The sequence below is a fragment of the Lactuca saligna genome, chromosome 5, assembly GCF_052625555.1.
Source record: "Lactuca saligna cultivar CGN05327 chromosome 5, ASM5262555v1, whole genome shotgun sequence".
Taxonomy (NCBI): Eukaryota; Viridiplantae; Streptophyta; class Magnoliopsida; order Asterales; family Asteraceae; genus Lactuca; species Lactuca saligna.
Window position 1 is genome coordinate 127,171,834 of NC_136421.1, and position 18,127 is coordinate 127,189,960.

The following is an 18,127-nucleotide window of genomic DNA, read 5'->3' on the forward strand; positions in this document are numbered from 1 at the left end:
AAGACCCCTCTGTTGTTACCGGTACATTTCCCTTAAACCACGCTTATGCATGCATCTTATTTGACACCGGAGCGGAACGAAGCTTCGTAAGCAATAAGTTTAAGCATTTATTAAGACAACTACCCCAAAAGCTAAATGAAACCTATACGGTGGAAATGGCCAATGGGAGAACCGAATCCACTGGGGAAATCTACACCGGATGTACCCTAACTCTTAATCAACACGTCTTTCGAATAGATCTAATGCCAGTGTCAATTAGGAGTTTCGATGTGATCATCGGCATGGACTGGTTAAGCCCCCACCATGCCGAAATTATGTGCCATGAGAAGGCCGTTCGTCTTCACCTCCCAAATCACGAAACCCTGGTAATTTACGGAGACAAATCTAGCATGAACCTTCGCCTCGTTTCGTGCATCAAAGCACAGAAGTATCTAAGAAGGAACAATTTGGCGTTCCTAGCTCACGTGGTGGATAAAACCAAGGAGGAGATTAACGTTCGAGACATTCCCGTAGCATGTGAATTTCCGGACGTGTTTCCTGAAGATCTCCCGGGAGTACCCCCAGAGAGACAGGTTGAGTTTCGAATCGACCTTATTCCAGGAGCAACTCCTCTCGCTAAATCACCCTACCGGCTGGCTCCTGCCGAGATACAGGAATTATCCAGCCAACTCAGCGAACTTTTGGACAAGGGATTTATCCGACCTAGCTACTCGCCGTGGGGAGCTCCGGTGCTCTTTGTCAAAAAGAAGGACGGATCCTTCAGAATGTGCATCGATTACAGAGAGTTGAATAAACTCACTGTTAAAAACCGCTACCCACTCCCACGAATCGATGATCTATTCGACCAGCTCCAAGGAGCTAGTTATTTCTCCAAAATAGATCTACGGTCTGGATACCACCAACTCAAGGTCCGAGAAGTGGATATTCCCAAAACCGCTTTCCGAACCCGCTATGGACATTATGAATTCGTCGTAATGCCCTTCGGTCTAACAAATGCACCTGCCGCATTTATGGACCTAATGAATCGAATCTGTCGACCGTTCCTTGACAACTTCGTCATTGTATTTAACGATGACATCCTCTTCTATTCTCGAAGCAAAGAGGAGCATGGCCAACATCTACGACAAATTCTGGACACCCTGCGATCGGAAAAGCTTTACGCTAAACTCTCCAAGTGTGAGTTCTGGCTTCGGAGTGTGAATTTCCTAGGCCACGTGGTTAGCCAAGACGAAATTCATGTGGACCCCTCTAAGGTCAAAGCTGTGGAAGGATGGGCAACCCTGACTACGCCCACAGAAATTCGTCAGTTCTTAGGCCTAGCAGGCTACTATAGGAGATTCATCCAAAACTTCTCCAGGATCGCCAAGCTGCTTACCTTGCTTACGCAAAAGGGCGTGCCATTCAAGTGGACAGACTGACAAGAGATTGCGTTTCGAACCTTGAAGCAAGCTCTCTGTAGCGCTCCTGTATTATCTTTGCCTGAAGGAACGGAAGATTTTGTGGTCTACTGTGACGCGTCGAATCAGGGCTTAGGTTGTGTTCTCATGCAACGTGGAAGAGTGATAGCATATGCGTCCCGCCAACTAAAGACGCACGAGGTAAATTACACGACCCATGACCTAGAACTGGGAGCCGTGGTCTTTGCTCTAAAAATTTGGAGGCACTACCTGTACGGTACAAAGTGCACCATCTTCACGGACCACAAGAGCCTCCAGCACATCTTGAATCAGAAGGAGCTGAACATGAGACAGCGAAGATGGGTGGAATTACTAACCGACTACGAATGCGAGATCAAGTACCATCCAGGTAAGGCCAACGTGGTAGCTGATGCATTAAGTCGAAAAGAGTACACTAATCGCCGTACGAAAACACACTCGATAACCATTCAATCTCATCTGGCCACTCAAATTGTATCAGTCCAGCCGGAGGCTATGAAAGCGGAAAATAGAGCAAGCGAAGCATTACGCGGAATGGAAAAGAACCTGGAAGCAAAGGAGAATGGAGTATACTATTTCATGAACCGTATTTGGGTCCCCAAACTTGGAGGGTTCAGGGATGTTGTCATGAAGGAAGCCCACAAGACGCGATACTCCATTCATCCCGGTTCCGATAAGATGTATTTGGACATTAAACAACACTATTGGTGGCCTAACATGAAGGCGGAAATCGCGACTTATGTCAGTAAGTGCCTTACGTGCGCCAAAGTAAAGGTGGAATACCAAAAACCCTCAGGATTGTTACAGTAACTGGCAATTCCTGAGTGGAAATAGGAAGGGATTTCGATGGATTTCGTGACCAAGCTACCCAAAACGTCGAATGGATTAGATACCATATGGGTAATAATTGACCGACTGACGAAATCTGCCGATTTCCTGCCAATTAAGGAATCGTACAAGATGGAGAGATTGACGCGTTTATACATTCGAGAGATCGTGAGACTTCACGGAATACCAACATCTATCATCTCGGATAGGGACAGTAGGTTCACGTCCCGATTTTGGCAATCACTCCATAAGGCGATGGGAACAAACCTCGATATGAGCACCGCTTATCATCCACAAACGGATGGTCAAAGCGAGCGAACCATCCAAACGCTCGAAGATATGCTCCGCGCATGCGTGATAGACTTTAGAAAGTCTTGGGATACCCACCTACCCTTAATCGAATTCTCATACAACAATAGTTACCATTCGAGCATCAAGGTGGCTCCTTTCGAAGCACTTTACGGACGTAAATGTAGATCACCGTTATGTTGGGTTGAAGTAAGTGACACCCAGCTAGCAAAAACACACACAATGGATGCAACACTAACGGGACCGGAGATCATCCGTGAAACCACGGAAAAGATAGTTCAAATCAAAGCTCGGTTGCAAGCATCGCGTGACCGACAAAAGAGCTACGCTGATAAACGCCGAAAGCCCTTGGAATTTCAGGTCGATGATCAAGTACTGTTAAAAGTCTTACCCTGGAAAGGAGTCATTCGTTTTGGGAAGCGGGGAAAACTAAATCCACGATACATTGGACCTTTCGAAATCGTCGCCCGAATTGGTCCAGTAGCATACAGACTGCAACTACCTGCAGAGCTAAACGGTGTACACCCTGTGTTTCATGTTTCTAACCTAAAGAAGTGCCTATCAGACGAAACCCTTGTCATTCCTCTTGACGAAATCGAAATCAATGAGAATCTCCTGTTCGTCGAAGAACCAATCGAAATCATGGACAGGGAGGTGAAGCGTACTAAACAGAGCCGCATCCCAATCGTGAAGGTCCGGTGGAACGCAAAGCGTGGACCAGAATTCACTTGGGAATGCGAAGATCAAATGAAGCAAAAGTACCCTCACCTATTCTAGCATTCTCAAATCTAGCTTTCCAACAGAATTTCGGGACGAAATTCCCTCTAACGGGGGGATGATGTCACAACTGGAAATTTTGTGTCTTGTAAACTATACACTCAAGCTAAAGTGAATCAAAAGCTTAAGAACATGTGTAACACCCATGATTGTAACAACAAAATTTCAATCAAATACACCATACAATCATTCAAATGGTCAACAAACAATTGGAAACCCTAGAAGTTCTTATTTAGGTCCACTTTGGACTAGAACTCCCTTATTGGATCCAAATGGACCAATAAGCTTCCAATTGGACTATCATGGGCTTAGAACCCTAATTGGGCTCTAATTGGACCCACATTCATTTATTTCAATATTATGGGCCATATTGGGCCTAGAATGAAATAAATTGAAAGCTTTGATCCATGATTAACCTAATCTAGCTTATTAAAACATAAAAATCACAATTTTATTTTATAAGGCCAATAAATACTTAAGATTAACCCTAATAGTGGTCTTAGGGGCAAAGGCCCAATTTTCTTCCTTTTCCTTCCAAAAATCTCGGCCCAAAAGCCCAAGCCCAAGATGAAGAGTTGACTTCATCATGCCACCTCATTATTACCTCTTGGTTCTCCATGCAACATCTCATACTTCCATGTATACATCACCTCAAGGTCTATTTCTTCTTCCTCTCTCTCACTCTCGGCCGAGCAACACACACACATTCACCAAAAATCTCTCAACTCTCTCAAGAACACTCCTTCCTCCCTCTCCAAAAAATTTCGAGATTCAAGTGTATTCCAAGGGATTTTTTCACAAAAATCACCATCCAAGGTAAGGTTATACTTAATTCTATGATCTAGTTCCCTTGAGCTATCAAATATCTCTTCTTAACTCATGAGAAATCATGATCTTGTACCTTAGAAACACCTCAAGGCCGAGATCTTCATCAAGGGGTGCTAAGGCCGAAAATCACCAAACTTTCTTCCATATTCTCTTCAAAAACCGAAAGCTTCAAACAAGGTGAGCTTCATACCCCCTATTTTCGGTTTTCATGAGTTTTTTGGGGGAGGGGAATACAAGTGAAAGTGTAGATCTATATGTATTTTGTATGCTTTGTATGATTCCATGCTTATATGTGTGCTTTTTGTGTGTTATAATGTTGGATCTAGCCATAAAACCCCTCAAAACTGAAATATACCTCAAGTTAAAAGACTCTAGCATCAATTATATTTCTACATACAAAGTATTTCTAGAAAAATGGCTATATGGTTTAGTAACAATTTCTTTGAGCTAAAAACACCATTTTTGGACCTAAAATGCGAAAAATACAAACTTTAAGGGCCTAAATTGACAAATCACGAACTTTGATGGTTGAACTATGTCAAAACAGTTTCAATAAAAAAATTTCTGGAAATATACTTATTTAGAGGATTAAAAACATAAACTTCAAGCTTAATGGGCTAAAAATGACATTTTAGGCCCAATGAGGCCCATTATGCGAGATTTTCTGTTTTGGAGGGTCAAAACTGTATTTTTCTGTAAAACAGTGGACTATAAGTGTTCCAAGTCCTTTTCAAAGGTTTAAAATGCTTTTTAAATTTAAAAGGGACTAAAGTTGCAAAAAAATTTCAATTTGGGCCAAAATTGTCAAACTTTCGAAAAAGAAGGGTTATAACCGAGAAAAACTGAAATTCAGGGACTTAAGCTGTTTTCTATGAAAAATATGCTGGAAAATACTTATTTCAATAATTTTTGGTATTAAAATGTCAAGAAAATTGATTTAAGGACCAAACCGGAAAGTTTTTAAATAAAGGGTTGAAAAAGTAAAATTTTCAAATAATGAGGGGCTGAAAACAGAAAAATTCTCAAGACTAGTTCAATACATGCAATTTGATCAAATGATGATACCACGACTATCGACGAAATACAATACATTACAATACCAAAAGTCGTTGTCAAACGAATTGGTTCGGTCTCGAACCAATAAATATCCGAAATTACTAACACGACGACACTATGACATTACGACATTACGATAACGATTGGGAAGTCACTATACATGCGAGTGTGCACAGACGTCTACGCACCACCTTTGGGCCCCAAAAGTGTAAAATCTTGTTCGTTGAGCCTAGCTAGCCCAATGACCTGATCTAATGGCCCGAAGACCTCTCTCTTACGAAGTGTTGGGTTTCACCGATCCGACATAACGTAAAAGGACTTTCAATGGCTTGTATACCACTGGTCCCCAAGGGTCCTTTGGTATTGCTAGTAAAGTCTACCTTTTCATGCGAGGCGGGTCTGGGACCCCTCGTACCTTTTATCCCCAACCGGCTAATGGAGTTATTGAGGCCTTCATGTCCTCGTTCTCTTCGGGTGTGGGACTACACGTAGTCAGGGCGGTTGGAGAACGTGATTAGTACGGACGACGCCTTCGGGATCGTTAGTATCGCTATAGACTAGTCGTTTGTGTAACGTGTGTTTGTAGCAAATAATCATGCTCAATAATAATCCAACGTCGCCTGGTACCGACAACATCACACGTTGCAATTGTTTCAATGTACGAATTAGGAAAACATCGGGTTTTCCTAGGGTATTTCAATACATACGGATTCGGAATACACACAAATTTTAGATGAACAAATTTTACAAGTATAGAAACAAACAAGCATACCTATGGATCTTCACACATTTTTGACTTTACTATTTTCAGAAAATATCGGATTTTCTGGTGTTTCTCAAAACATTACAAACATTGGATTTCAAACATTACTTATGAACTCACCAACATTTCATATGTTGATGTTTTTCAAAATACTTGTATTCTCAGGTAACAGATAAAGTGGAGGATGAATTGTACTCTATGACGTTTTGTTGTGGTTTAATTTAGTATCAAACAGTTATTTTTGAGAATGTCATGTTTTGGGAACAATGTAATGGATGTAAGCGCTACCAGTTGTATCATTCCAAATGTTGGTGATGTATAATGTTATGTTTCATGTATATGCAATGTGATGGTATTCAATTGAGTCACGATAGCCCTTGGACGTTTCCGCCGTCTGGTTCGGGGGTGTGACATCACTTTTCCTAAAGTAACTAGGATTGGGAAATTTTTTTAAAACATGTAGTTACTTTGTATTTCATATTATACTTTTAATGAGAGGATGAGGTTGCCCTATCCTACCCGTTCGGCTAACGACCCTCCACCGATCAAGCAAGCGGTGGGTGTGAGTGTACACCCATTAAGTGCTATTTTATAGGCAGCAACCTTATACCCACGTTATAGACCAACTTCGTGAATGAGGGCTACTAATGGTAGGACTAGCATATTAATTATACATATATATATATATATATATATATATATATATATATATATATATATATATATATATATATATATATATATATATATTAAACTTGTAATAATATAATAGTATATGGTGTATTTTAAACATTTCAAAAATACTAGGTTTTTAATCTCCAATTTAAAATTTTCGAAATTTAATACCATTTAAATTAAAATTTTAAATATTAAAACTCTTGATTTAATAATTATCACAAATTAAACTATTAATTTAAATTATTAAATCATAAGGGATTATCTAAATCATGAGGATAATTACCATTTAAACAATTAACTTATCCTAATCCCTTTTATCCCTATAAATTTCGAAAATAATGGGATGGGATAATTCAAAATCTTTAATTACCATATTTAACCATTAAAAGATAATTACAAGATATGGGATTATCCAAATCCCTAAAATTTAGGATCTTATCTTGGGGAAGGAGGCAAATCTCGAAATCTAAGGGTTTGCAAACCCTAGATTTCGAAATCTTGGATTAAAAGGAATGGATTCAAAAACCCTTTCAAAATTTTCGCAAATTAGGGTTAGGAAACCCTAATCTCGAAATCTATGGCTGTAACAACCATAAAATTTAGATCAAAAGTGGTCGATAAATTCGTGTGGCGCTGCTAGTACCAAACCAAATTTATGTTTCGTCATTATGTATCTAACGTATTTAAAAGATATTATAACGGCCAATCAATTATAAACATATGAAAAATAAATTTATGCGATGTGTAGCAATGAGTGCATGAAATTAACGTAATATGAACATGACATGTATAAATATGTATGTATGCTGTATATGATTTACTATATCCAACATAAAATATATAAGTTGATTTTTTTAGCTAGCATACTGAAAATACTTAACTTTCGTATTTATACCTTTATATAGATCATAAAATGATGAGTATATATTATGCGTATATATACTTGATACCAAGTGACATAAACTTATTCTCATTTGTATATTTATACATAAACAATGAAACAAATAATTCATGAAGTTATTTTGCATCAATTAGTGCAAGAAATTGATATAGCAGATTATACCCACTCACACCCCTCTTATCGATGGCTATCACACACAATTTAAAAATACACATATGAATATCTTACGCAAGAATGGAGCAAATCTTTATTAAATTTCCATTGGATTATATGACCCACACCAATATTAGAAGTTTTAAAAATCAGGAAGATGAACCCCTAGTACTACTACGATTCGTCACCCTCTTCCCTCTCTATCCCTTTCATCTCTCTATCAACTACAAGCTCACAGATACAACATGTACTCAATATCTATGAGAACTGTGGCAAGTACTTCAATATCTTCTATAATCTGCATTAGTAAAATGAGCCATGTGAAGAAACACAATCAAATATCTCAAGGAAGATAGAGTTTCTCAACCACCTCACTCATCTTCCTTCCCTCTCACGATTTCCCTAAACTACACACACAATTCAGCACATGTGCATATCTTTCATGAATCTCGATTGTACAACTCAATCTCTGCCAAAATCCACAGCTGTAAAAGAGATATAGAGAAGCTTCATAATATCTTATTCCTGTTTGAAGGTCCCACTCATTTTCCATCACCTGCGCATGCCTCTTACTTCCGTATCTTCTCCAATAAACAGAGAAGAGATTCAGCAGCTATTAGAATTGTCTTCCTCATCTCAAACCCAGTTCCTTGTACCTTCTCTTTCTCCAATGGAAAACCAACCCAAAAGCTCCCTGATCACCACCGATTCCAGTTGAAGCAAACCCCTGACCATAAACAGGCCTGTAGACGCAGCTTACCAGTGAAAAAGAAGCAGCGACTACTTCCATTTTCCCCTCCTGCCTTCATTTGTTCGACTATCAAACAGCTTCCGCACATCTTTTCCTTGCTCCTCCATCGACCTCAGGTAAATTCCTTACCTTCTCTGATCAAAATTCGTCCAGCAACCACCGTGAACATTAGGCACCTGCCATGGTGGCCGGTGGCCTGAACAGTTCTAACCGGACGATCCCGGTGGCGGGTTTGGTCTTAGTCAAGTGTGTATAATTCCTGATTCCATTATTTTTCTGCCATGTGACGTCTAGGTCGACTCCAAGATTCCCGTTCCAAATCCCGCTTAGAACAGGAGCTTCCCGACACTTCCGACTCTCAAAATCAACGTGAGTTCTACGACCCCTATTTTGTATTATCAATGTTTGGGGGAGAATACATATAGTTCGATCTTATTATCAAGATGAAAATGATTCAAAACAAATGAAATAAAGCAAAACAACTATCGTTAAGTACATATATAATCATATACAGAGAAGAGTGTTGATAAACCAAGATTTCATTTTATGTCACGTAAGTATGGTTATAACAAATTATTTGATAGAGATAACTATAAATATAAGTTGTGAAATGTTACTGAGTATTAAGTTCATATAGGATAAATATTCATAACAATTAAGGGTTATTAAAGCCTTGATATTCTAGATATAAGGGTACGAAGTGAACTGTTAAGAAGAGATAAATAAAAGCTGTGAAATTGTAAGTTCAAGGTACTATGGTGTAGTATGATCATACTTTGTAATGCTGAATAACAATAAACGAAAACGGAACCAGTTACTTATGGGGTATAACAGAAATAGTAATAAGTCATTACTATATAGTCATACCTGATTGAATAGCTATATGTTTATACTTAAATCAAGATACCTAATTGTGCATGTATATGTCAGATATTAAAGAAATAAGTTTAAAGTTGTTAACCTACAAAAGTACGGTTAAGGCTGTGAAACCCAATATAAAATGTACATATACATATACTAAATGGAAAAAAGATGGAATTTCCGTTTAAATTGTTATTATGGTTCCATGCACATTAAACATCATAGCATAAAATAACTACTCTCTTATCATAATATAAGTGTCGAATTAAAGAACAATAAGTATTGAAGTTCAAGAATTTTGGAGTATTGTTTTCTTAAAAGGTGAATAACTTCGTGTTCCTAGTGAACCTAGAACGAACAACATAGGTTTATTATGCCTATTGTTTGTGGGTTTATTATACTCATTTTGCATAGGTTCATTATACCTATTCTTTGAGGGTTTATTATACCCATTCCAAATAGGTTCATCATACCTATTCCCAATACCGAACCCAATCCGTTCGAGTATTCATATCCGGTTTCACAAGGGCTAAGTTCACAACACTTAGTAGAGACCTTCCGTCAAATAACCGTTAATCCTCGAGGGAACGACTAACGCTAGGTATAAGTGTCATAACATTGATCTTATACGGTACGACCGCCCGCCTGGAGTTGCTAGCTACAACTACGTCTGACGAGATGAATTTTGGTGCTGGCGTTAGCATTATCGAACATTACCTTGCGTTATTACGAGGTGAATGACTTTAGCATGCGCGCCCTATCATGGTGTCGGTGCAATAATAAAGTTTAGTGTCAAGAGTTCGGTCATGACATCATCTAGTATTCCTTCGCTCTCAAATAAATAAATAAATAAATAAATAAATAAATAAATAAATAAAAAAAAAAAAAAACACTGACAATATAATTATCATTTGGAAATTGACAAAGAGAGATTTCTACTAAGGTGTTTCAACACATGCAACAGTAAAATAATAATTTTTGGTGAATTGACAAATTATGTTTTGAAAAGGGCAAAGATTTCTATCTCAACATTAAATTATTTTTTTTATGGAGACCTTTTGTTATTTTAAGAATATATGGAGTCAAAACCTGTAGGACTCACCAACATTATTGTTGACGTATTTTAACATGTATTCTCAGGAAATTAAAGCAAGAAATTCACGCGAGGAGTATGGAATCATCGTCTTATATTTTTGTTCTAAATTATGTTTTATGTCCTCTTTTTGAATCGTTGAAGATTTGTCATGAAACATGTAACAAAGTAAGATATGATTATGTCGTATGCGATGTAAAACTTTATGTGGTTGTTTAATGTTTGATATATGCTATGTTTGTGATATTCGAATTTCGTCACCCACCCGGTGTTTCCGCCGTTGGCTGGGGGTGTGACAGATTGGTATCAAAGCTTTAGCTATAGCGAACTAGTATTTCACATTAAGATATACAACTATAGCCTAGGGCATGATTTCTCTAATAAAGAGTTAATTTACTAAACATGTAAATACCTGAGTATTATAATAGTTAAAATGAGAATAATTACCTAAAACAATCAATAAAAGGAACTTAAAAATCTAAAATTTTATATCAAAAACTTCGCTAAAGTTTTATGGTATATATGTCGTGCCACAACTAAACCTAGCTCGCGCACCTAGGTTTTATTATGGACCGGTCAAATGCACCATTTAACTTAGGCATAGTGGTTGATACATTAAAATTTTGGAGATTATGTGTCATAAGGAAAGATATGGGTGTCGGTAACAAATTACATGAATAAACAATTAAATATTAACAACTCTATTTCTATTGTATAGATGAATACCTGGAGAAACAAGGAAGGAGTCCCATGCTCACCCCCCCATCTGGTCGGGGACCCCTACTATCCCGATCAAGAAACAAAATATCAATTCGTCGCATCAGGAAACTCTACAGAAGACGAAGAGCCAATGGAAGACCCATTGGAAGAAGAGGCAATAGAAGAAGAAAAATCTGACACAGAGGATGAAGAACCCATGGAGGCCGAAAGGACCCCTACCTCCAGGCCCTCCCCTCCAAGCCCTTACAGGGGTATTCTAAGAGGTGTTAGAAAAACCCGTCAGACTGCCAGGAAAAGCACCCTCAACCACAAAGGAATCCAGAAACATGGTCACGCACTGTCTGAGAGCATGAGGAAGAACCTAAGAAATCCATCCTGGTTGAACGCATTTGCAGAAGAAAGAATTTCGGGAGAGAGAATCACCACCCGATATGAAGATGGGCAAGGCTCGGGAGTGCGTCCCCCGCCCAATGATCATGTTGGATCTTTAAGTGGATTGTTCGACCATGTCTTGAAATTGGAGAAGCAGGCTAGGGTATCGGCAAGGGAAATCAAAGAAGGTGAAAATAACACAACTCATCTAGCCTGGAGAGCAGGAAGACTAGAGACTCAGCTGACCCAACATCAGAATGCACTAACAGAGATGCGGGGGTTGCTTGACGCGGAAATCGCTACTAGGATGCAGCAAGATACCCTCATGGTTGAGGCGGATCTTCAAGCTCAAGCGACTCTTATTAGGGTAGGGGTTAGTGAAGAAGAAATTATGACCATAAACGGGAGGCTAGATGCAATCGGAGTTCAACTTGCGGAAGTTACCAGGGCATTAGGGACTTACCTACGACAAGGATGAGTTGGAAGAGCCAGATAGTGACAAGGTGGTGACAGATGTGGTAGTAGAAGACCATCTAGGATTATATATATTAAGCATGTAATGTTTGGTATTAGCATGGTTTTGGGAAAGTACGTTATAACAGGGTGCAAAACTCGTTGCAAATTTTGGGTCTTTTGACCATTGATGTAATAATTAGTAGAACTTTTGTTTCCCAAAAACCTTACGAAAGTTAATGTAATGATGTGTGTAATGTCACTATGTATGATATATTGAAGCATATTATGCATATTTTCTTCGGTATCAATTTAATGCGTAAATTTTATAATTGGTAAAATTCCCAAATAATGCAATAAGTTTTATCGAAAAGTGAAAAAGTAATATTGAAAATTTCCATATAGCATGACACAATCAACTAATGTGTTATTGTTAAATATAATAGGGAGTTAAGTAACATGTCACAAAGAAGAAGAAGCACAAGGTTGCACCCGAATCTGGCGGCTATTCCCGAAAGAACAGTCGGGAGGCCCAGAAGGGTACAATCCAGGCCAAGTGAAATACCCATCGCACCTGAAGCTGGGCTGCCTACAACCGCGGCAGAGTTAGAACAATTGATAGCGGATCGACTTGCGGTTGCTCTGACCCAACCGGAAAATGTTCGCAATGCCATCTCTGGAGTGGGTAATGGTGGAAATGGTAATGGACAAGGCAGCAGTTCTCAAGGAGATATCCGAGGACCACATCGAACGTGTAGCTATAAGGATTTCACTAATTGCAAACCCAAGAATTTTTATGGGACAGAAGGCATTATCGGACTAAGCAGGTGGATCGAAAAGATGGAATCCGTATTTCAAATATGCTTCTGTCCCGATGATAGTAAAGTCCGATTCGCTGTGAGTACGTTTATGGACTCAGCCCTTACTTGGTGGAATGACCAAGTAAAAACTCTGGGCATTATTCCTGCAAACTCTTTATCGTGGGAAGAACTGAAAATGATGATAAAGGAAGAATATTGCCCGAGAGATGAGATTCAAGCGATGGAGCAAGAATTATGGAATTTGAGGATGAAAGGCCTTGACATCAAAGCTTATACGACCAAGTTCAACGACCTCGCGCTATTATGCCCAACTCTAGTAACCCCAGAATACAAGAAGATAGAGCGTTACATTTGGGGTTTGGTGCCACAAATAAGGGGAATAGTGTTGGGCTCACGATCAACAACTTATGAAAGTGTCAAGAACTTGGCAAGTCGATTAGTCAAGAATGAACTCAGTCGGGGAACAACAAATACTAAGGTTGAAGCACCCAAGATTGAAAATAATAAGCGCAAGATGGGAGGCAAGGATTCTTGGCAATCGTCAAGGAAGAAACAAGGAACTGGAACTGGATACGCAGTGACAATGGCAACCAATCCAGCACCAGTTCACCGAACAAGCAGTACTGGACGGTACCCTCAATGCAACAAATGTCGCAAATATCATCCTGGCGAATGTTATAATTGTACCAAGTGTAACAAGAATGGACATACCAACAAATATTGCAAAGACTCAAGGCATATTGCAAGAGGTACTCAGGTGAATGTAGGGTCAATCGGAAATAGTAGTGGAAATTGTTATGAGTGTGGTGGATCAGGGCATTACAAGCGTAACTGCCCAAAATTAAGAAATGTGGGTGGCACTGCACGTGGACGGGCATTCGTTATTGGAAACAAGGAAGCGATCTTAGATCCCTCGGTGGTTACTGGTACGTTCCTTATCAACCACCTATATGCTACAGTTTTGTTTGACTCCGGAGCCGATAAGAGTTTTATAACAACGACATTTAAGGAATTATTAAACCATGAAACTAGAAAATTAGATGTAGCTTACGAAGTAGAAGTAGCAAATGGTCAAATAGAACGTACAACTGAAATCTTAAGAAATTGTACCCTAACGCTTAACGATCGTACTTTTCAAGTTGACCTCATGCCAATGTCAATCGGAAGCTTCGACGTTATTATTGGTATGGATTGGCTGTCTCATCACCATGCGGAAATCATGTGTTACGAAAAAGCAGTCAGGCTAACCTTACCAGATGGAGAGACTCTGACCATCTATGGTGACAAGTCGGGTCAGAACTTCAAGCTCATGTCTTGCATAAAAGCACGGAAATATCTGTACAAGAAGTATTACGCCTTCCTAGCTCACGTAGTAGATAAGAAGTGTAAAGTGAAAGAAATTCAGGATATACCACAAGTATGCGATTATCCTGATGTTTTCCCAGAAGAACTACCAGGATTGCCACCAGCCAGACAGGTCGAGTTCAGAATTGGCCTAATCCCCGGAGCAGCTCCAGTAGCTAGAGCACCCTATAGGCTAGCCCCATCTGAAATGCAGGAACTCTCGAGCCAACTACAAGAACTCCTTGACAAGGGCTTCATTAGACCAAGTTTTTCTCCTTGGGGAGCGCCAGTATTATTTGTTAAAAAGAAAGATGGGTCCTTCCGGATGTGTATAGACTATAGAGAACTAAACAAATTAACCATCAAGAACCGATATCCCCTTCCTAGAATCGATGATTTGTTTGATCAACTCCAAGGATCTAACTACTATTCGAAGATCGATCTGAGGTCTGGATATCATCAGCTCAAGATACTAGACGAAGACGTCCCAAAGACTGCATTCATGACCCGGTACGGTCATTATGAATTTCTAGTGATGCCATTCAGATTGACAAACGCTCCAGCAGTATTCATGGATCTCATGAATAGAGTCTGCAAGCCATATTTGGACAAGTTTGTGATAGTATTTATAGATGACATTTTGATCTATTCTCGAACTAAGGAGGAGCGTGGTCGACATCTACAATTAATCTTGGAACTTTTGAGGAAAGAGAAGTTGTATGCCAAATTCTCTAAATGCGAATTTTGGATCAGACAAGTACATTTTCTAGGACATGTGGTGAGCAATGAAGGAATTCATGTAGATCCCGCAAAAATTGAAGCAGTAAAGAATTGGGAGGCGCCAAAGACGCCAACAGAGGTGCGCCAATTTTTAGGCCTTGCCGGCTACTACTGAAGATTTATTGAAAACTTCTCAAAAATTGCAAAGCCACTTACCACTCTAACTCAAAAGGATCGAAAGTTTGAATGGGGAGTTCAACAAGAAATTGCATTTCAAAAACTAAAACAGAAGTTGTGTAGTGCACCGATCCTATCCCTGCCTAAAGGAACAGAAGATTTCGTAGTGTATTGTGATGCATCGATTCAGGGACTAGGATGTGTGTTAATGCAACGAGACAAGGTTATCGCATACGCCTCTAGACAACTCAAGACTCATGAAAGCAACTATACGACCCACGACCTGGAGTTGGGAGCAGTAGTTTTTGCATTAAAGATATGGAGACATTATTTATACGGAACAAAGTGCATTATTTACTCGGATCATAAGAGTCTTCAACACATTTTTGATCAAAAAGAGTTAAACATGAGGCAGCGAAGGTGGATAGAATTGCTAAGTGATTATGAATGCGAAATTCGATATCACCCAGGAAAAGCAAATGTAGTCGCAGATGCATTGAGTCGTAAGGGAAATATCAAACCTCGTCGGGTGCGAGCTCTGACAATGACGATCATCTCAAGCCTTGTCAACCAGATTCTGAAGGAAGAAAATGTCGCAGACGAATCATTAAGAGGAATGGAAAAGCAACTCGAAGTAAGAAACGACGGAACCCGACATTTTATGAACAGAATTTGGATACCGAAGTTTGGTGATATCCACAGCTTGGTCATGGACGAAGCTCATAAAACAAGGTACTCTGTTCATCCGGGATCAGACAAGATGTATTTAGATTTGAAGAAGTTGTATTGGTGGCCAAACATGAAAGCTGAGATCGCCACATATGTGAACAAATGCTTAACTTGTGCTAAAGTGAAAGTAGAACACCAGAAGCCATCAGGATTGCTCCAACAACCAGAAATTCCTGAGTGGAAGTGGGAGAAGATTGCAATGGATTTCATTACAAAACTACCAAGAACACCTAGTGGTTATGACACCATCTGGGTAGTGGTCGACAGATTGACGAAGTCCGCTCACTTTTTACCAATTAAGGAGACTGATAAAATGGAGAGATTGACAAGGACTTATCTCAAGGAGATTGTTAGACTTCACGGAATACCCGTCTCTATCATCTCTGACAGGGATAGTAGGTTCACTTCGAGATTTTGGCAATCATTACAAAAATCCTTGGGGACTCGTCTGGATATGAGCACCGCTTACCATCCACAAACCGACGGTCAAAGCGAGAGAACGATCCAAACCTTAGAGGATATGTTGCGATCTTGTGTGATTGATTTTGGAAATACATGGGATACTCACCTGCCACTCATTGAATTCTCCTACAATAACAGTTATCATACCAGCATAAAGGATGCACCATTCGAGGCTCTCTACGGGCGAAAGTGTAGATCACCGTTGTGTTGGGCAGAAGTAGGAGATACTCAGTTAGCCACGGAACGCACGAGCAACACGCTTCGCACCGGGCCGGAAATAATTCATGAAACCACTGAAAAGATAATCCAAATTAAAGAAAGACTCAAAGTTGCCCGTGACCGTCAGAAGAGTTATGCAGATGTAAGAAGAAAGCCACTAAAATTTCAAGTGGGAGATAGAGTCATGCTCAAAGTCTCACCATGGAAGGGCATGATACGTTTTGGGAAAAGGGGAAAATTAAACCCACAGTATATAGGGCCATTTGAAATTATCAATAGGGTCGGTCCGGTAGCATACCGACTCAAACTACCTCAAGAGCTGAGTAACGTGCATAATGTGTTTCATGTTTTAAATCTTAAAAAGTGTATGTCCGACGAAAACCATACGATACCGTTAGACGAGATCCAACTAAACACCAATCTCCGCTTCGTCGAAGAACCCGTAGAGATTATGGACCGAGAAGTGAAACGTTTAAAGCAAAGTCGCATCCCTATCGTTAAAGTTCGTTGGAACTCAAAAAGGGGCCCAGAGTTTACCTGGGAGCGCGAAGATCAAATGAGACAGAAATACCCCCAATTGTTTGAGTGACATCCCGGCTACAAATCGAATTTCGGGACAAAATTCCGTTAACGGGGGAAGAATGTAACAACCATAAAATTTAGATCAAAAGTGGTCGATAAATTCGTGTGGTGCTGCTAGTACCAAACCAAATTTATGTTTCGTCATTATGTATCTAACGTATTTAAAAGATATTATAACGGCCAATCAATTATAAACATATGAAAAATAAATTTATGCGATGTGTAGCAATGAGTGCATGAAATTAACGTAATATGAACATGACATGTATAAATATGTATGTATGCTGTATATGATTTACTATATCCAACATAAAATATATAAGTTGATTTTTTTAGCTAGCATACTGAAAATACTTAACTTTCGTATTTATACCTTTATATAGATCATAAAATGATGAGTATATATTATGCGTATATATACTTGATACCAAGTGACATAAACTTATTCTCATTTGTATATTTATACATAAACAATGAAACAAATAATTCATGAAGTTATTTTGCATCAATTAGTGCAAGAAATTGATATAGCAGATTATACCCACTCACACCCCTCTTATCGATGGCTATCACACACAATTTAAAAATACACATATGAATATCTTACGCAAGAATGGAGCAAATCTTTATTAAATTTCCATTGGATTATATGACCCACACCAATATTATAAGTTTTAAAAATCAGGAAGATGAACCCCTAGTACTACTACGATTCGTCACCCTCTTCCCTCTCTATCCCTTTCATCTCTCTATCAACTACAAGCTCACAGATACAACATGTACTCAATATCTATGAGAACTGTGGCAAGTACTTCAATATCTTCTATAATCTGCATTAGTAAAATGAGCCATGTGAAGAAACACAATCAAATATCTCAAGGAAGATAGAGTTTCTCAACCACCTCACTCATCTTCCTTCCCTCTCACGATTTCCCTAAACTACACACACAATTCAGCACATGTGCATATCTTTCATGAATCTCGATTGTACAACTCAATCTCTGCCAAAATCCACAGCTGTAAAAGAGATATAGAGAAGCTTCATAATATCTTATTCCTGTTTGAAGGTCCCACTCATTTTCCATCACCTGCGC

The 18,127-nt window shown here is 39.2% G+C and overlaps 1 pseudogene; it reads left to right on the plus strand.

Annotated features, from left to right (window-relative positions):
- The first annotated feature begins 12,438 nt into the window (after positions 1-12,438).
- On the plus strand, positions 12,439-17,265 carry LOC145045698 (uncharacterized; annotated as a pseudogene).
- Positions 17,266-18,127: the final 862 nt, after the last annotated feature.